A 21,730-nucleotide genomic window follows, 5' to 3' on the forward strand; every position below is an offset into this window, starting at 1 on the left:
ATTAGCTACTTTGAGCATTGAAGCCAGCTTGGCAAAAAGAATTGCAGACCAGTGAATCTTTTTCGTTATTCCCTAGATAACACACTGTTCAGCTAGTGACCAGATTTTTTCAAGCAAAAGTCACTCATTTCTATACTATTGTTCAATCATGACAATATATATAGAAAGGAAAGAAACATCACATAAAATCAAGGGGGCGGGGAGTGACAAATGCATGTAGAAAAGGCCACTGTGGCTTTGTAATGTTCATGTGGAACAGAAATCAGCAATATTGTCCTGTTGGTGAATGGTATAGGTATTGGTAAATGGGAGGGAGAAGGTACAAAAATGAGTATATATTTCCTAGGATCCATGTTCTTTCACGTGTGTTCTCTCATTTAATCTCCTTAACAGCTTTGAAAAGTGAGAATTATTAGCCCTATTTATCTTGTTTATATGAAAGAAAACTGAAGCACATAGAAATTGAAGAATTGACTTAAATTTGCTTTCAGGATTTGAACCCAGGGCTGATTCCTCATCCCTCCACCTGAAGCATCTCACACAATGAATCTTTCCCAGCTGATGCTCTTTGCAGGTTTCCCCTGACTTTTCTTGAGTCTCTAGGTCAGATTTCCTTAGAAAGTTGAACTCTCCATCAGAAGGTATGTATGCCCCCTCCATGGCTACCAGTGTAAACCTTTATCATCCTGCCCTGAGTCAATCAAGGTTGCAGTTAGGGTCATCAGCCCTCTGGTCCTCCTGTCAGTTTTTTCAGTCTGTCTTCCAGCTCCTGTTGAAGTCCTGCACTCTGCACTCTCAAGGTTTGATCTCTGGCTCAAAATTTGAGTCTGAATTTTGGTTCTTGTTAGTCTCAGTGTCTGGGTCGCCACGTCCATGCTCACTGTGTTTTTTTTTTTTTTTTTTTTATTTGAGACAGAGAGAGAGAGAGAGAGAGAGAGGGAACAAGCGGGGAGGAGGGTCAGAGAGAAAAGGAGAAGCAGACTCTCTGCTGAGCCCGGAGTCTGATGTGAGCCTCGATCCCAAGACTCTGGGATCATGACCTGAGCCGAAGGCAGATGCTTAACCAACTAAGCCACCCAGGAGCCCCTATGCTCTCTCTATTCTAATTGAAGCTCTTGCTCCTAGTTCCCTGCACCCTTACTCTATGCTTCTACTACCCACACTGTGCTAAAAGCCACACCCTGTGAGACTCTTTGATGCCTATCTCTCCTTCCCACCTGTGCTGATTTCTTGTCTCTCTCATCTGGGCTGCCTACTTCACTTTCTCTTGCCAAGGCCCCCAGACATCAGACTTTTCCTGATATGATGTGCAGAATGAGTGTTATTCCCATGCATAACACTGTTCCACAAGTATACCCAGAGTTGGATAAAATCCAAAGTACATAAGCAGATAGTACCACCAATTTGTATTCATTTCACATTGCATTCCTTAAGGTATTTTTTCTGATATGTCACTAATACAGTTTACCAATTTTATAATCTCAGAATTATAATTTATGTAGGAAAATCAGTTAACATGACTAATCTAATTTTTATCTTCACTTTAGAAGAGGAGTTATGCTCTACTAGTTAATGAAACAAGCAAGTATATATCAACAAAGAATAAACATAAAATGTTTTATTTTACTGTGATGATTATAAGACTTATAATTTCAGGATTTTAACTATATATTATCTGTGTCACATGTACTATCATGTGATTTTTGACTGAGACATTGTAATTGTGCCATTATTGTAGCAATGTTTTTGGAGTCCTCTTCACATTTGCCCTAGGTAAGTGTGCATGTACCATTTATGCTTTCTTAATCTGTGCTTGCTTCATTATTAAATATTTATGAGAAAAAATTAAGTTATTGATAGCATGTTGTACAGTAATTTTTAAAAATACTTTCAATTTCCAGTTATATATTAGTAATAAGAGGACAGTGAATTTTTAGCACAAATGAGGGATTGTATGTAATGTCCCAGGCTGTGGTGGCTCCTTTCTCTTTAATTTGAGAAAACATTTCAGAATGGACATGAGTGAGAGTGAAGTTATTATAGGGATGTCCACAAACAGGTTGATCATCTACTAACTTTAGCATATTAGTACTTGTGCTATTATTGGTATCCAGTTACTTTTGATACCTCACTGTTTGATGCATTAGTACATCTTAATACTGTGGATAAGAACTCCATTCTAGATGTTGATGTTTAAACTCACAGTGCTTGTGGGAGCACCTGGGTGGCTCAGTAGGTTGAGCATCCACCTCTTGGTTTTGGCTCAGGTCATGATCTTGGGGGCATGAGATTGGGCCCCACACTGGTCTCCGTGCTCTGCTTCGGAGTCTGCTGGAGATTCTCTCCCTCTGCCCTTCCCTCCTCTTGTTCTCTCTCTCTCTCTCTCTCAAATAGTAAATAAAATAAAAATCTTAAACTCACAGTGCCTCCTAGAATTTTCCAGGTTTTTCAGACTTTCGCCCTTACGTTTTTAAATCTGTTTCTTTTTGTTAACCAAAATCTGTTGGTATACCATGTTGGAAAAGGATGAGAAATATAAAGCTAAAAAGTCATTACATTTTATTAATTCCTCCTAGGTAGTATTGATCCAGTTAGGAATCATCAAGAATCTCTTGTGTGTGGTCATTAATATTGTCAAAGAAATACAGAGGTCTTTTGAAATTAGAACTTTAATAGAAAATTTTCAACTGTAGGACCCTGAGTGTAACTCTATGTGTAAAACACCTGTATGTAAATCTCATACACAGTGACCTGGCATCCTGATACATTATGGTCAGAGCAGTGTTTAAAAATACAAAATGGATTTTGTTACTTCTCTGCTCAGTAGCTTTCATTGGCTCTTATTGCTCTCAGAATAAAGGCAGAAATCCCTAACACACCTACCTGTTTACATTCATCTTACACCTCATTCATTTTCATTCTCTGTGTTCTGGACATGCTGCCCTGTTTTCAGTTTCTTGAATGTCACTGTCTTGGGCCACAGGAGCTTTATTAATGCCAATCCCTCTACTTGATCCTTTGACTCTTCTCTCCCCACTGAGTCATCTCACATCTCAGTTCAGGAATGATGTTTCTGAACTCCTCAATCCGCATCAGCCCCTCTAACTAAATATTCTTTCTTTTTATAGTCATCACAGTTTTCATGATACATTCATGTATGATTCTGTAACTAATACTTGTTTTTCCATCAATATGAGCTGCAAGTATGAGTGGTATGAGCTCCAAGTAGGCAAGGCTTTGTCTGATTTGTGTTTTTATTGTTTGTTTCCAGTGCCTAGCACATAATCTGCTCTCAGTGAATAAATGAATGAACAGATCAAGTAAAATAATATGAGTGACTGGTGATACATTTTAAAACTTGTTTGATGGTCTACCTTGGAAGCACAGCTACACATAAGCTTCAGCCAAAGAATGTTCTTTGTCTGCCTGAGAAGGTCATCTACCTTTTGGATCCAGATTCAGTTGCACTGCACGTGGGGCAGCAGCTAGATCATCAGTCTGTCAATTGCCCTTTCAACCAGGGATTTAATTTTTTATCTTCTGAATTGCTATTAGAGGGCAAACAATTGTTGACAGGGTGAGAATTATTTTATTATAAAATACATTCTGTTTGTTTCGTTCTTCTTAGCTCTCTTTTATATGGATCTCATTTGGTCATCATGACAGCTCTACTATAGAGACAGAGCTGGTATCATTAACAAATGAGATAACTGTCTCCTGTTGGTTATGCGACTTACCCAAATCATGCCCTAAATACACAGTTGAGCTGGGACTTAAACTTGGGCCTTAGACTTCAGTCCCTGACCTAGCCTACTAATACCAAGCTTTTTCCTCTCTAAGTGGACATATTATTTGGAAGCAAGGGGTCGGTGAATTTCATTTGGTAGCCCCTTGCCCCACCATAAGGATAAATGACAGATATCAGCTTAGGCTGGACGTAGTTTATATAACAGGTTTCAGAAGTTGAAGACCTTTTGCTCTCTGTTGAGATATCATGTTATACAACTTGAAGAACCCTTTCTGGTTCTTGACTATAGTTCTGTCATTTATCCTTCCTAACCCCCAATTCTCCCTTCTAATTATTGAAATTCTCTCCCTAATAAACCAAACTCTACTAATTACTTTCCACTCATTTCTGCCTTGGAGTTTTATGTATGTTTTGGATGCTTAAATCTATTGCATGATAACAATGGGAAAGGACATTTATCCTTATTTTGGTCCATTGTTCTGAAAAATATGTCATTTGTCACTGTAAATCTTATTTTGAGGGCTTTTATGAACATCTTAATTCTTTTAGGATTATAAAACTAATACATATTATATAAAACCATATAAAGAATAAACATAAATAATCCACATTCCATATTCTAATGATAGCATTTGGCATAATCCCTCTCAGGAAAGTAAAAATTATTTAAAAATGCTATTTTAAATTTAAATAGCTTTATAGCAGTCTATTATTTGAGTATAATTATCTAACCATCCTTGCAATTTTTTAATACCTACATTGTTTCTAATATCTCATTACCATAAATTGTTTTGGGTGAACATCTCTCTCCAAACCTATGATTATCTTCTTAGGATAATTGCTTAGAAGTTGAATCATCAGGTTCATGGGTAATAATGAAAAAAAAACTCACATTTTTCTAAAAGTAAAATATAAAATTGGGAACAATAATAAAATAGTACCAAAGAGTTCAAAATAAAAATTAAAAGCATTATTTTACCTTTGTAAAAATGAACTCAAAATGGGTCTACATATAAATGCAAAACTATAAAACTTCTGGGAGATGACATAAGAGAAAATCTAGATGACCTCAGGCTTGGTAATGACTTTTTAAATGCAGCACCAAAGGTACAGTCCATTAAAGAAATAACTGATAATTTGGACCGCATTAAAATTAAAAACTTTTTTCTTTTAAAAGATACTGTCAAGAGAATGAGAAGACAAGCCACAGACTGGGAGGAAATATTTGCAAAGGACATCTATGATAAAGGAGTGTTAAAGTCAAAATATTCAAAGAACTTTTAAAATTCAGCAATTAGAGAATGAAGAATCTGGCTGAAAAATGGGCAAAAGATCTGAATAGACACCTTACCAAAGAAGATATATAGCTGACAGATAAGCAGATGAAAAGATGTGTGACATAATATGACATTAGGGAATTGTAATTAAAACAGTGAGATACCACTATTAGGATGGCAAAAATCCCAAACACTGACAATACTGAATCCTGGTGAGGATGTAGAGCATCAGGGACTCTTATTCTTTGCTGTTGGGAATACAAAATGGTACAGCCACTTTGGAAGACAATTTGTCATATTCTTACAAAACTAGACAGACTCTTACTGTCTGATCCAGGACTTGTGCTCCTTGGTATTACCCAAAGGAGTTGAAAACTTATGTACACAAAACTCTGCACATGGATATTTATCATAGCTTTATTTATAATAGCTAAAACTTGGAAGCAAACAATCGGTGAATTCACCTTCAGTAGGTGGACTGATAATCAAATTGTGGTATATACGAACAGTGGAATGTTATTCAACACTAAAAGTAAATGAATTATCAAGCTATGAAAAGAAACATAGGAACCCTGAACACTTAACTGAGTGAAGGAAGCCAATCTGAAAAGGTTATATACTGGATGATTCCAGCAACATGACATTCTAGAAAAGGTAAAACTGTGGCGATAGTAAAAAGATCAGTGGTTGCCAGAGATAGAAGTGGGAGGACAGGTGAATAGGCAGAGCATAGAAAATTTTTAGGGCAGTGAAGAAACTATTCTGTATGATATTATAATGGTAGATATGTGTCTTTATATGTTTGTTCAAACCCATAGAATGTAAAACACCAGGAGTGAGCGCTCATGTAAACCATGGACTTCAGGGGATAATGATATGTCAGTGTTGGTTCATCTGTTGTTACAGATGTATCCCTCTGGTGCAGGGATGCTGTATGTGCATGAAGTGGAAACAGGGTGTAGATGGAACTGCTCCTACTTTTCACTCAACTTTGCTGCAAACCTAAAACTACTCTAGAAGATAGAGTCTACGTAATAAACAAAAGCTTCTCCACCCCTAGTCCCCTCTTTCTACAGGCCCATTCTTTAGAAAAAATTCATCTTTGGCCATTTCTCATTTCTCTTTTTAGTTACTCTGGTAGTTGTAAGATGCATATAATCTCCAACTCTAACACTTGATTTCTCAGCTTCTGGAAGTTTCTTTTGATGCTGTGCTAAGAAAGATGAGGAATTCAGCTCATGTTTATTACCGCCCCTCCCCACTATTTTGTTGGCTATATGGTTTTACTAGTAGTTTCCTTTGTAACTTTTAAACTGTATTTTGGTATCTTAATTTTAATGCATTATACATCTTGGGATAGTGGTGTGTTTGGCTTTCCTTTTCACTGTGTCACCATTGTCATGGGAGCCACCTTAAAGATTAATAGGTATGGTGGTAGTGGGGGAGGGACGCAGTAATTCAGGGTGGCATTGAGTTAAAAGAAGGGAAGGAAATGGCGCTCTTAATCTCTAGCAATATCAATTGGAAAAGATCTGAGATGCTTACACATTAAAAACAATCAGGGGTCTCACTCACAGCAGTTGGCCCATGCTCAGTGTCTTCCTGCCATTCATTTTTCATGCCCACTGCTGCCACCTCCACCTGTCACACTGGAAGAGGAGATTTCTGCACTCATCATTGATAATGGCTCTGGTATGTGCAAGGTGGGCTTTGCTGGGGATGATGACCCCCCTCTCCTGGCCATGTTCCCATCCATTGTCAGACACCCCCTGGACCCCAGGGCATCATGGTGGGCATAGGCCAAAAGACTCCTATGTGGGCACCAAGGCCCAGAGCAAGCAGGACATCCTGGTCCTCAAGTACCCTATCAAGCCCAGCATCATCAACAACAAGGAGGACATGGAGAAGATCTGGTACCACACCTTCTGTAATGAACTGTGCATGGCCCTCAAGGAGTCCTCTATGCTGCTGACTGAGGCCCCCCTGCACCCTAAGGCCGACCAGGAGAAGATGACTCATCATGTTCAAGACCTTCAACATTCCCGCTATGTATCTGGCCATCCAGGTTGTGCTGTCCCTGTACGCCTCTGGCTGCACCACTGGTATTGTCATGGACTCGGGGACAGGGTCACCCACACTATGCCCATCTGTATGGGGTACTCCCTGCCCCATGGCATCCTGTGTCGGGACCTGGCTGGCTGGGACCTGAGGGACTACCTCATGAAGATACAGAGAGTGATTATAGCTTCACCACCACAGTTGCGTGGGAACTCATGTGTGACATCACTGAGAAGCTCTGCGAGGTTATCCTGCACTTAGAGTAGGAGATGGCCACTGCAATGTTGTCCTCTTCCCTGGAGAAGAGCTGTGAGCTGCCTGACAGTCAGGTGATCACCATGGGCAAGGAGTGGTACTCCTGCCCCGAGGCGCTCTTCCAGCTCTCCTTTTTGGGTATGGAGTACTGTGTTATCCAGGAGACCATCTTGAACTCCATCATGAAGTATGATATTGACAACTGAAAGGACCTCTACTCTAACAGAGTGCCATCTGGTGGGACTACCATGTACCCAGCCATTTCGGATAGAATGCAGAAAGGGATCACAATGCTGGAGCTCAGCATGATGAAGATCAAGGTCATTGCTTCTCCTGTAGGGGCTCCATCTTAGCCTCACTGTCCACCTTTCAGCGGGTGTGGATCAGCAAACAGGAGTATGATGAGTTGGGCCCCTCCATTGCTCACCTCAGATGTTTCTAAATGCCCTGCAAGCAGATATGTAGCATTTGCTGCATGAGTTAATTCCCAAGTATAAATTTGCCCTGGCAAATGTATATACCTCATGCTAGCCTCATAAACTGGAATAAGCCTTTGAAAAGAAATTTGTCGTTGAAGCTTGTATCTGATGTCAGCACTGGATGGTAGAATTGTTGCTGATTTTGACCTTATATTTAAATTAACTTTTCCCTTGGTATGTGTTTAATATCCTGTACATACCTTTGATTTAAATCCCTTGTACATGAGGCTCAGTCACTTCATGGCTAAGGTAAAAACATGTTTATGGACGAGAAATCCATTGGTTTGATGAACATCCTCCATACGATTCTTGATCTGTGTAGGGTATTAATGTGTGAGAGCTGCCTATTCCAGGATTTCTCTAGAGGCTGGCAAGATTTTTGAATCAGTTGACATTTTTATGTCTTGCTGATCTGACAGCTTTAAGAAGGTCTGAGCCTTAGAACCCATTTTAGAACACTGTGGGTTGTTACTGCCTTGAGTTGGAAAACAGTTTGCCTTTACACCTGTAAATTTATTCATCCTTTTAATTTATGTAAAGTTTTTATGCACAATTCTTTAAGCGATGACAACAAATTTTGGTTTTCTACTGTCATGTGAAGACAAACATTAGGCTCCCAGCAATGTGTCATTGTGTGAGGAAAATAAAATGCTATAGTAAACTGGAAAAAAAAAATCAGCAGATAGCCTCCTTGCTTCTTGTTCCAACCTTCCACTTTCATAAGAAACTTGAGGACATGAGGTATCCAACAGAATATTATTAAGCATTTTTTCTAATTATAGTTTTAGGACTTGCATATTTTCTACAGAGTTGTATAATAGTTAATTTAGCCATTTACTGATTGATTATCCCTGAGAGCTTTTTTTGGGGCCCTATTTTCTTCTTTCTTAGTACATTTTCCCTCACTGATCTTACCTGCAGCATGCTGATGACTCCCAAATCTGCATCTCTAGTGTAGTCTATTATTACTTTCCTTGAACAGGTGCCTCAGACTTAACGAAATTCACACGTGCACGTGTCCTTTCTCTCCAGAACTTCTTAATATTCCACATTTCAATGAATGGTAACACTTTCAAACAATTGCTCAGGCAAAAAAATTGGGTGTCATCCTTGACTCCTCTATCTCCTTTATCTTCCCACATCTGGCTGGTCAAGTCCTGTTGATTCTCCCTGCTACAATTTTTTTTTTTTTTTTTTTTTTTACTGTTCCATTTACTTTTTTCTGTCTTTACCATTATTATCCTCATCCAGGTTACTGTGTTTTTCAAGTGGATTACTGTAGCAGCTTTCTGTCTGATTTTTCTGCCTCCAGTGTTACTCTCTTTAAATTTATTCATTGTGCTCAACCAGAATGATCTTTCTAAAATACAAATTCCATCAGTGTTACTCTCCTGCTTAAATCTCTAATATAAAAATGTGTGTATTAGTCATGGTTCTCCAAAGAAGCAGAACCAATGAGAATGAGGCAGCGAGATACATAGGAAGAGATTTATTATAGGAATTGGCTGATGTGGTTTTGGAGGCCCAGAAGTCCCAGTAACTGCTGTCTGTAAGCTGGAGAACCAGGAAATGGTATAATTCAGGCTATGTGTAATGGCATGAGAATCAGAGGACTGATAGTCTAAGTCTCTGAATCCAAAAGCCCAAGAACCAGGAGCGCTGATGAATCAGTGCAGAAGATCAATGTCTCAGCTCAAGGAGAAAGAATGAATTTTTCCTGTTTGCATGTTTTTGTTCTATTCAGGCCCTCAACAATTTGAATTATGCCCATGCACTGGTAAGGGCCATGTGCCTTACTCAGTCTAATGATTCAAATGCTGATTTCTTTCATTAACACCCTCAGAGACACACCCAGAAATAATATTTTCATCAGCCAACTGGACATTCCTTAGCCCAGTCAAGCTGACTTGTAAAATTAATGATCACAATATGGAGATATCTAATATTTATCATCTATATCTACATACCATCCATCTGCCCATCTATCTATCCATATACACACATACACATACACACAAACATGCCCTTGAAGACATGTGACTACAGATCTCATTAGCCTCTTCTTGCTAGAAGAATTTCTTTTTAAAATTTTATTTATTTGAGAGAGAAAGAACCTGAGCGGTGGGGAGAGGCAAAGGGAGAGGGAGAAGCAGACTCCCTGCCGAGCAAGGAGTCTGACGCAGGGCTCAATCCCAGGACCCTGAGATCATGACCTTAGCCGAAGGTAGACAATTAACCACCTGAAGGTAGACACTTAACCACCTGAGGTGTCCCAGAATTTCTTTTCCTTGATTATGCCATGCTCTCTTGTACTTCTGGAATGTAACACAGTTTATTTCTTTTGCCTAGACTATTATTCCTACTCCTCTTTAATTGGTAACTCATTCTTATCTTTTGTGTCTTGACTTGGCTTACATATCTTTTTCTCCTTGAATCCTTCCTTAATCGTTGACATCTGGGATAGGTATCATTCATAAGTCCTCCCAGAGAAATGTTTTTGCTTCTTCCCTGAGGATATATTTTCATGATGTATAGTAATTCTTGTTTGCATATTTGATCCCAGCAGTCTGAGTTCCGTACATATATAAATATACACAAGCATTTATATGCATGTTTATTGAATGAATATGTGGGTGAACGTGAGAAATGGAAAGATTCTATCCAGCATCTACATAGATTTTGGTGTTAAAAAGAAGTCTGTAAAAGGAAAAAAAATAAAAGCAAGAACATGAAAGAAAACATTTAATACCAGAAGGTAAAGTTTCCAATCATTGCTTCTACTTGGAGTGAGAAAAACATGGAATAATTCATATTCCCTTTGATCTTTGATAAATTGGCTCCTTTCCATGAATGTTAATTCATAAAATAGAAATATTTAATCATAAAAATTATTCATTTTTAGTCTGATCCATGATTTTTTTTTGCATTCATTCAATAACTATTATTAGTGCCTACCTTACTCCTGGAGCCATTCTAGCAATTGGGCTGTTTTCAGGAAGAAGTGAAGAGATCCATAAAATGTTGAGAAAAATGAGTAGTGCAAATAGGATTGAAATATTTTCTTTTCCTTTTTTTAAATTGAAATAATTTTAACAGATAACATTATATTAGTTTCAGGTATACAAAATAATGATTCAATATTTGTATACATTGTGAAGTGGTCATCTGAACAAGTCTAGTTATCATTTGTCCTCAGAGAAGTTACAAAAAATTGTTTTTTTGTGGTGATGAGAATTTTCAAGATCTTCTTTCTTAGCAAGTTTCAAGTATGCAATATTATTAACTGTAACCATTATACTATATGTTACATTCCCATGACTTTCTTAATTTATAACTGGAATTTTGTACTTCTTGGTCTCCTTTGCCCATCGCCCCATCTCCCTTCCCCTTTTGCAACCACCTATCTGGTTCTATGAGTTTTGTTTTGTTTGTTCATTTGCTTTGTTTTTTAGATTTTACATGTAAGTGAAATCATACAGTCTTTGTTTATCTCTGCCTGATTAATTTAGCATAATACCCTCAAAGTCTATCCATGTTGTCACAAATGGCAAAATTTCATTCTTTTTTAATGATTGAGTAGTATTCCATTGTGTATATGTATGTGTGTGTCTAGGTATGTGTGTATATATGTATATGTGTGGAGATATATATATTGTTTCCATATCTTGGCTATTGTAAGTAATGCTGCAGTGAACATAGGGATGCATGTATCTTTTTAAGTTAATATTTTCATCTTCTTGGGTTAAATACCCAGAAGTATAATTGCTGAATCATAAGACAGTATTTTTAATTTTTTGAGGAAGCTCATACTGTTTTCCACAGTGGCTGTACCAATTTACATTCCCACCAATAGTGCACGAGGGTTCTCTTTTCTCCACATCCTTGTCAACACTTGTTATTTCCTGTCTTTTTAATAATAGTTATTCTGACAGTTGTGAGATATCTTATTGTGATTTTGATTATGATTTTTCATTTTCCTGCTGATTAGTTATGTTGAGCATCTTTTCATATGTCGGTTGGCTGTCTGTATGTCTTCTTTGGAAAATGTCTATTTAGATTTTCTGGCCATTTTAAAATCAGATTATTTGGTTTTTTGATATTAAGTTGTGTAGGTTCTTTATATAGTTAGATATTAACCCCTTATTGGATATGTGATTTGCAAATATCTCCTCCCATTTACTAGGATGCCTTTTTATTTTGTTGATGGTTTCCCTCATTGTATAGTAGCTTTTTAGTTTGATGTAGTCCCATTTATTTATTGTTGCCTTTGTTGCCATTTCCCTTGGAGTCGGATCCAAAAAAATATCACCAAGAATAATGTCAAGGAGTTCTTCTTAGGAGTTTTATGATTTCAGGTCTTACATTCAGGTCTAGCTAAAGGGTTGTCACATTTCATTTATCTTTTCAAAGAACCAGCTCTTAGTTTCACTAATATTTTCTGTTATCTTTTTAGTCTCTGTTTTATTAATTTGTGGGTGCTCTTATACTTATTATATCCTTCCTTCTACTAATTTTGGTCTTTGTTTATTCTTTTTCTAGTTTCTTTAGGTGTAAAATGGCTTGTTTATTGAAGATTTTTCTTGTTAGTTGAGGTAGGTCCATATCACTAAAATATTTCCATATAGAACTGCCACTGCATCCCATAGATTTTGATGTGTTGTATTTCCATTTTCATTTATCTTAAGGTATTTTTTATTTCTCCTTTGTTTTCTTCATTTTCATTCTGTAGCATGTTGTTTCACTTCTACAAATTTGTAATTTTTCCAGTTTTTTAAAATTGATTTCTAGTTTCATACTATTGTAGTCAAAAAGAATACTTGATATGATTTCAATCTTCTTGAATTTATTAAGATTTGTTTTGTGGTGTAACATATGATCTACCCTGGAGAGTGTTCCATGGGTACTAGAGAATGGCTATTCTGCTGGTTTTGTATGAAATGTTCTCTATATATCTATTAAGTTCATTTGGTCTAATTTTATTTTCAAGGCCAGTGTTTTCTTATTGATTTTCTGTCTGGATGTTCTATCCATTGATGTAGTGAGGTATTAAAGTCCCTGACTACTATTGTATTGCTGCCAATTTCTCCCTTTAGTTTTTTTGGGTGCATAAGTATTTACAAATGTTATATCTTTTTGTTGGGTTGACCCATTTATTATTATGTTATGCCCAGTTTTGTCTTTTATTATAGTTTTTGTTTTAAAGTCAATTTTGTCTGATGTAAGTGTAGCTACCCCAGCTATCTTTTGGTTTCCACTTACATGAAACCATTTTTTCACACCTCTTTAACTTTTAGTCTGTGTGTATTTTTACATTTATAGTTTCTTATTAGGCAGCAGGTAGATGATGATTGTGAAGATCTTCTTTTTCCTCATTCAGCCAATCTGTGTCTTTTGATTGGAGAATTTAGCCCACTTACATTTAAAGTAATTATTGAAATGTATGTACTTAATGCCATTTCAGAGAAAGAATCTGAAGTAGACTCTGCACTGAGCACAGAGCCTGACTTAGGGCAGAGTCCCACAACTGTGAGATCATAACCTGAGCTGAAACCAAGAGTCGAAAGTTTAACCAACTAAGCCACCCAAGTGCCCGTAGGTAGAGTAGTCCTGTTTGGAAATTTTTCCTTTCAGCACTTTGAATATATCATGCCACTCCTTCTGGCCTGCAAAGTTTCTGCTGAAAAATCTGCTCATAGCCTTATGGAGGTTTCTTTGTATGTAACAAGTTGTTTTCTCTTGCTGCTTTTAAGATTCTATGTTTATCTTTTACTTTTGACATTTTAATTATAATGTGTCTTGGTATGGGTCTCTTTGTGTGCATGTTGTTTAGAATTATCTGGGCTTCCCGGATCTTTTTTTTTTTTTTTTTTTTTATGATTTTACTTATTTGTTTGACAGAGAGAGACACAGTGAGAGAGGGAACACAAGCAGGGGGAGTGGGAGAGGGAGAAGCAGGCTTCCCTCTGAGCAGGGAGCCTGATGCGGGGCTCGATCCCAGGGCCCTGGGATCATGACCTGAGGCGAAGGTAGACGCTTAACAACTGAGCCACCCAGGTGCCCCATGGGCTTCCCGGATCTTGAGGTTGATTCCTTCCCCAGGTTAGGGAAACTTTCAGCCATTATTTCTTAAATACATTTTCTGCTCCTTTGTGTCTTTTCCTTTTGGGATCCCTATAACATGAAGGTTATTCCACTTGTTGTCCTAGTTTTTCAGTTCATTTATTGTATTCTTCAGCTCTGTGGCTTCTGTTTGGTACTTTCCTATATTTTCTATCTCTTTGTTGATGTTCTTACTGTGTTCTTGCATTATTCTTCTTATTTCATTGACATTTTTATGAACATTACTTTGAACTCTTTATCACTTGTCTCTGTTTCATTAAGGTATTTTTTTCTGGTGGTTTATCCTTTTGTCTTTTCATTTGGGACATGTTCCTCTGTTTCCTCATTTTGCTTGACTCTCTGTTTGTTTCTATGTATTAGGTTAAACAGCTATCTCTTACAGTCTTGAAGGAAGGGTCTTGCATAGGGGATGAACCTTATCTTTTAGCTTTGCCCTAGCTCTTGGTTGTTTCTTGAACTGTCTCTCTCATTGTTTCAGACCCATGGGGTCCAGAAATACAATTCTCCCTGGCCACTAGAGCCAAGCACTCAATAGGTATCCCCTGTGTAGGTTGCACTTATGTGCTGGGTCTGGCAGCAGTTGTAGGAACAGTACAGAGTACTCACTGTACAGTACAGTACAGGGCACTCACTTGCCAGTGCTAGCAGGCTAGAGTGAAAATGATACCTGCCTATGTCAGTGCCGGAAAGGTAGAGGGAGAGCGAAGATGGTGCCCACCTTGCCGGTGCTAGCAAGATAGGGGTAGAATGCCAAAAATAGTATTTGTCTGCTCCTCTGTCCTCAGAGAAGATCCCAACAGGTTTCTGCCTCTTTGGCAGACACCTTAACGTTAATAAATGAATCCCCTTCACATATGGTGTAAATGCTTTTCAGCCAGCTGCTTTTGTGCTGGGTCCTGGAGTGAACAAGTTTGCACTTGAGCCCTGTAAGGGTGGACTATCCTTTCTCCACGAGTGTATATTTCTCCTAGATTTAAGCCTGTTGATTTTCCAAGCCAAAATTGGAAAATTTGGGTGCTCATCTCTTCAGTACAGATTACAATGGTTGGGGTCCCTGATGTGAGCCAGAGACCCCTCACTCTTCAGAGAGAAACTTTATATTTCTGTGATCCCTCCTGATTATTCCTGCTGTGGGTTGTTGTGCCAGGGGTGGGGTTTTTTGTAAACTGTATCTCTGCTTCTCCTTCCTGTCTTAATGTGGCTTTGTGGTAGAGGATCTGTTTAGCTAGTTTCCAGGTTTTTTTGTTTTGTTTTTTTTTTTTACAGAAGGAATTGTTTCATATGTAGCTATAGATTTGTTGTGTTCATGAGAGCAGCTGAGTCCAGGATCCTCCTATGCTGCTGTCTTGAACTACCTGTCCCTAATTTGTTGATTTTTAAAAGTAGGAATACACAGAGTCATGGAGGCTACGTGACTTGTTCTAGAAACAGTCAGGACCAGATGCCAGATATCTTTATTCTCAGGTACTATGTATATATTGAACACCCATAAAACATCATTGTGTTTCTTGTAGAAAGTTATCCAAGTTCCCAGTTTAGACACCTTAGAAAAATGACCGTAATTTTTTAAGGTTAGGATGTAATCAGTCCAGTACATATGGGAGACTGATGAATAATAAGGACTTAATAACTAATTAGGCAGGGGTGATCTGGTTAGTCCCTGGGAGAATCTGGTAATTGTTGGGGCACCTGTGGGCATACTGAAATATTTATTGGTATATCAGTGTAAACACTGATGCTTTTTTTTTTAAAAAAGATTTTATTTATTTATTTGACAGAGACAGAGATAGCGAGAGAGGGAACACAAGCAGTGAGAGTGGGAGAGGTAGAAGCAGGCCTCCCCCTGAGGAAGGAGCCCGATGCGGGGCTTGATCCCAGGACCCTGGGATCATGACCTGAGCTGAAGGCGGACACCCAATGACTGAGCCACCCAGGTACCCAAAACACTGATGCTTTTATTTTGGGGAAGGGAGCAGCAATGCCCTGCTTTTCCCATTTATCCTTCTTTCTGGGGGCTCATTTTATATTGACTTCAGTTTATAATTCATATTTTCACCTAACTCACCCAGGTTCAGGGACTACCTTGAGAAACTTCTATAACAGCATTTCATCTCTGCTTATCTGTACCCGAACAATTTTTTATGACTCAGTCATTTTGAAACGGCAGTGTGATAGTTTAAGACCTTATTGAATTGCCTACTTTATTTTAAACAATCCAAATTGGTAGTGTGTTCTGTTAGTAGAGCGGGGTAGCCTTTTGTGGATATAAAGAAACAACTACCAAATTAAAGTGGTACTTTTTGTAGTTTAGTAATCACTGACTGGAATGATCTAGATTGACTACTTCCTCATGGAATAGGAAAAACAGCTTGTGATAATTAAATTAAAAAATGACCCACTGTAGGTAAAAACCCCCTACAAGGAGTTTTATTGCCATATCCTATACCTCATTGTTCAGCAGAGTAGGAAGATTTGATGTAGATAGTTTTTGAAGCGTATCAACTCACATTGACATGATCGGCCATAATGACATCCCTCATGATACCGTCTGCAGATCTCAATATAAACACTGACCAAGCTCCCACAGAAAGTGTAGTGTTTACTCATTGATCTACAAAGGGTATGCTGCTGCCAAACACCCCATTTGTACCTGGATCTGAGGATGAGTCTTCGTTAAGTCCAGATCATTTGTTTGGGATTCACTATTGAAAGCCTAGCTTAGCAGAGGGTACAGATATTTGCCTTATGTAAATCCGTAGGCTTTTGTTAACTGCAGCTGCACATATGAAATTACTAAATTTGAGAGTTAGGGACTCCTGGTGAGACCTGTGCAATCTCCTGAATTTTTTACCTTTTTTTAGATAAAGGAGGAAAGGAAGGAAAATAATCTACTGACCTTGTGGGGATTGGCCCAGCCATCAAAAGCTTGAATATTCTTGTTTTGAATACAGGTGTAGCAACAACACTGGAATCCCTTTCTTTCTTAATGCACAACAGTTTGGGATATCTAAGGTAGTGAGAGTGTATTAGAGATTGTACCTTTTTGGCTGGTGAGATCTTATGTGCCCTGGGATTGTCTTTATAATTTCATATGACCTTGAAAGTTATATTGAATGATCAACAAACAAATACACATACAGGTTGTTGTTTATAGCTTTCTTTTTCCTTTTTTTCTTTTGGCTGCAAGCAAGCATAAATTCTTCCTCTTGTATAGTACTCTGATTTCCTTTGGGAGAACTGACCTCCATCATTTCCTTTAATGTTGCTGGGACAGTAAATTTCCAGGTGCCTGTCTCCTTCCATGGAATCTGAAGAAGACAGAGCCTTCTGCTCTGTGCTTCCAGGGGGCTGACATGTGACCTCTCCCTGGCAATCAGATTTTTTCTCTCTCCTGAACGAGTGATTTAAGGACACAAAATACAGTTGGAAATTATTTATCTTGGGGAGCAGCTGCAGTAGCTTCCTCCTCCCCCTGCAACAGTGTGCTTGCTGTGCTTTTTGCTTCTTGGCTTTCTGGGGTTTGCTTGGTTGCTGCATGGTGCTAAACCTGTCTCTCCAGGCTCTGTTGGTTCTATGACATTCCATCCAATATATTTGCTTTTGTTTGTTAGTCAGCCTCAGTTGTGTTGCTTATGATCAAGTCCTCTGATGCCTGTGTCCAACTCTAGTGGCCTAAAATGAACTCCTTTTACATTTATCAATGAGGGACTGGGAGTATTTTGCCTTGGACACTCACTAGTTGTAGTTGCTTGTTCTGATCATTCCCATTTAATTTTCACCTGTAGTCTTTGCCACTTGACAGATTAAGAAACACATATTTTCCCTAGGCTTAATAAAACATGGGATAAATTCCTGTATAATGAGATCACTCTGAGAGTTAATGTAATATTGATGACCATGGTGTAAAGGTGGCATGGTTTTTATATCCCAGATTCCCATCTGGCATACATATTTACTTCCCATTGTCAGGATTCTCCCTTACCAGGATAATATAATGTACTGTTGACCTACTCCTCTGATAAATGCTGTGATTTTCTCACATAAAGAGCTATCTATATGTTATCAAGGTATAGTGGTTTTTTAAAGGAAGGCTGTTACACTTGCCTCTGACTGCTAAAGATCTCTCTTTCCCAGAACCTATCAATAAAACGGGAAAGAAAAAAAAAGATGTCTTTTCTTTGCATGTGTAAGCAGTAAAAGGCATATCAGTGGGGCTGTCAGGATAGCAGACACCTCTGTGACCTGATCCTCAAAATCATCAGTTCGTTTCCTTTCTTGCAGATAAAATGTTACCTAGTTTGGGTAACAGCAAGGGACAGGGTGAGAGGTTGAAATAAAACAGCATGCTTTCTACTTGAAGGGTTGTGTTATTTGAGACAAGTTCTCTGTATTATTTTCCCCGGGCAATGGGTGATTGCATTTGAAAGCAAAAAGGGGCCTGAAAAATCATCTATTTATAACTATCTCATTTCATTAGTGAGGAAACTGAAGTTCATAAATGTTATTTAATTTAGCTAAGATTATATGGTTGGTTACACCACACTCCTCCTCCTTGATTTCTTGTAATAAATTCATTCTTGCCTCTCAGAACTGGGTGGTGGTCAGCTATTAACAGGCCAACTCTCTAGGTGGTTCCAAGGTAGAAGGTTTTGCTTTCTCTTGTTCTCTTGCACAGTACATTATTTGGAAATACCTGCGAGCTGGCTTGAATCCTCTAGAAATGACAAGATCTTTTTATTCTTTTCCTTGCTAGAAATTTTTTGTGGACATAGGGTTATTAAATTCTGTAATTCAGATGTTTTGGTAAGTTAAGTTTTGGGTACCCAAATGTGGATACAATAAGAAGTATATATTTGGCCTTTGTCCTAGGTTCCTGGCACATAGCTCCTAAAACCCTCTAATCCTTAGAGTGATCAGAGTATCTTTTGTATCCTAATGAGATGACTGGTGGCTGAGGACCCCCAGATAGCTTCAGGATGAATACTGGTCACTAGAAGGACTAAGGCATGATTAGAGGATTAGAACCTTCAGTCTAACCCCTGACCTCCAGCATTCATTGGTATTAATCACCAATAGCAAATGATTTAATCAATCATGTCTACATAGGGAAACTTCCATAAAAAGCCCTAAATGACAGAGTTTGGAGAGCTTCTGGGGGCTGTGAACACATTGAGGAGCTGGGAAGATGGCATACTCAGAAGGGGATGGAAAATCTGAATCTCCTCCCCACCTTGCCCTATGCATCGTTTTCATCTGGGTGTTCCTGGGCTGTATCCTTTATAATAAACCAGTAAATGTAAGTAGGGTCTTTTCCTGAGTTCTTTGAGCTATTCTAGCAAATTATCAAACCCAAAATGGGATGTCGTGGGAACCCTCAAATTTGTACCAGGTCAGACAGAAGTGTGGGTACCATGGGCACCAAATACTTGGAACTGGGCATCTGAAGTGAGGGTAGTCTTGTGGGATTGAGCTCTTAAACCTATGAAGTCTGATGCCAACACTGCACAGTGTCAGAGTTAAATTGTAGGCCACCCAGCTGATATTTAGAGAGTTGGAGAATTGGTTGGTGTGAGGTAAAAACCCACCCATTTGGTGTCAGAAGTGTTGTGAGTAGAAACAGTATATGCATGGACAACTAGAGAAGAATGCCAGAAGGAATAGGCCTTATTCTGAGCCCTAGGTTTAGGCCAGCCAGGGAGAAACTGGCCATGCACTGTGTGTTTGTCTAGTGTTTTACTTATTTCTCTGTATATCCTTTACTGGTTTTATTTATTTAGAGTTTATGTTCCTAGAACTAGTTGTTGTCTTGATCTTGATTGCTTTGTAAACCAGTCAGCACCCTTGATGGTGAAGTTTATATAACACAGTGGTTATGAGCATAGTCTTTGCATCCAGGTTTGATTCTTATTTCCTATCTTTACTTACTGGGTATCCTTAGTCATAATAATTCCCCTTTTGGGGGGGCCTCAATTTCTCTTTTGTAACTTGGGAAAAATTATAACATTCACCTCATGGAGTTATGAGACAAAGCATGTAGAGGCTTCTCAGAGCCTGACATCTGGTAATGGCTGTAAGCAGTGTCTAGTGCTGGTGCCACAGGTACTTCTGTTATTAACTAAAGTGGTCCATTTAAAAGAACTGAAAAAAAAAATAAAAGAATTGATATGTCAGGGTTCTAAGAATTTACAGTGTATTTTTTTTTTTTTTTAGGATTTTGAACCTTAGAAAGCTGGAGGAAAGAATACTGAATGTTCTTTACTTAGAGGGAGCAGGTGTTTGAATTTCTCTGTAACCACATTTTCCACCATCCTGAAATTCCCCTTACATCTGATCTAGAGAAGCAATGAAGCAGAGCTGCATAAAGGTGAGGGCAGATCAGAGAACATGGCTATTGCTATTAGTTAAAGTTGGGATTGGCTCTAATTGGGCCCATGGGGGCCACTTTCTATGAACTAAGTTACTGGAACAGCAGTGTTACCCTGAGTGTTCTGTCTCCTGCCATCTGCTACCAAAGGATGTGTGCTTTGTTCTAGTATAGGATGAGGGATATTTGGACTCAGCTGAGTGCAGTAGGAAATATGCATATTAAGAGGCTCAGGGAGGCATGGTAGAGTGGCTTGGTGTGGGCATAGCTATGTTTTGAGTTAGAGCAGGTGTCTAGGAAAATCTATTGGTTGAAGTAATTTTAGTGTAAATCATGCTATTAAACATAAATTTGTAGTCATGGATAATATTTTAAAAATGAGTTACAGGGTCCTCTGCACAGCCTGGAGCATCTGATCTCACATACCTCTCCTACCTCTTCTCCCACCGCACCCACCCCCCATGCCACTCCCACTTTTAGTTCCTTCAGAAAGCTCTTTCCCATCACAGGGCCTTTGCGTATTTGTTAACTCTGCCTGCAACCTTAACCTTCAACTCTTCCCATGGCTACTTCTCTTGCTCATTCTTTAGGTCTCAACTCAAATGTTACTTCTTCAAACAAGAATTGCTCTCAAATACAATTAAGGTTTCTATATTTGTAATAGTTATGTCTCATAAGATGATAAAAATCCAGCAGAAAAGGCGTTCCTTGGTCTTTGACACAGGGAGCCCAGGGATGGAGCTAGCTTCAGGCATGACTGGATCTGGGGACTCAAAAACAATACCTCGTAGGTTCTAGCTCTCCTCTGTCTTTCCCATCTCTCAGCTTGGTGACTCACTATTGAACTCATTTTCTCTGTCTAGAGGCTTATCCTACCATGTGATTGGAGGGAGAAGGAGGCATGTCTAAAGACCACTTTATATTCCTCTTTCCAGGGCTTGGCTAGGCCTGGGTTAGGGGAGGGCATGGAGCCTTTTTTTGAGATATTTTCCCAGTGTAGTGTGGAGAACATATATGTGCGTGCATGGGTTGGAGAGGGGTGAGGAGCGTGGAAGGGAGACACAAGGAGGAATGCATTACATGGACAAAAGCCAGAAAGCTCTATTGTAGTCTCCCTCGTGGCTTTCTCTTTTAAAATGCAGTTCTTTTTCTTTGTCTTTTTTTTTTTTTTAAGATTTATTTATTTATTTTAGAGAGTGAGAGAGAGAGAGAGAGAGAGAGCGTGGAAGGAGGGGCAGAGGGAGGGAATCCTTAAGCAGACTCTCCATTGAGCAGAGAGCCCTACCAGGGGCTCCATCTCACCACCCATGAGATCACAACCTGAGCCAAAACCAAGAGTCAGATGCTTACCAACTGAGCCACCCAGGTGCCCCTATGGTTGTTCTTCATAGCACTTGTCCAATTTGAAATTTAGTGTATTTTGTGTGTT

General features: G+C 38.7%; 1 pseudogene; it reads left to right on the top strand.

Moving 5' to 3' along the window:
• Positions 1-6,674: 6,674 nt before the first annotated feature.
• On the top strand, positions 6,675-7,780 carry LOC114207636 (actin, cytoplasmic 2 pseudogene; annotated as a pseudogene).
• The last annotated feature ends 13,950 nt before the right edge of the window (positions 7,781-21,730 follow it).

Source organism: Eumetopias jubatus, unplaced genomic scaffold (genome assembly GCF_037043125.1).
Source record: "Eumetopias jubatus isolate StellerSeaLion01/CBP00866 unplaced genomic scaffold, mEumJub1_p1.0 scaffold_1, whole genome shotgun sequence".
In the NCBI taxonomy this organism is placed as follows: domain Eukaryota; kingdom Metazoa; phylum Chordata; class Mammalia; order Carnivora; family Otariidae; genus Eumetopias; species Eumetopias jubatus.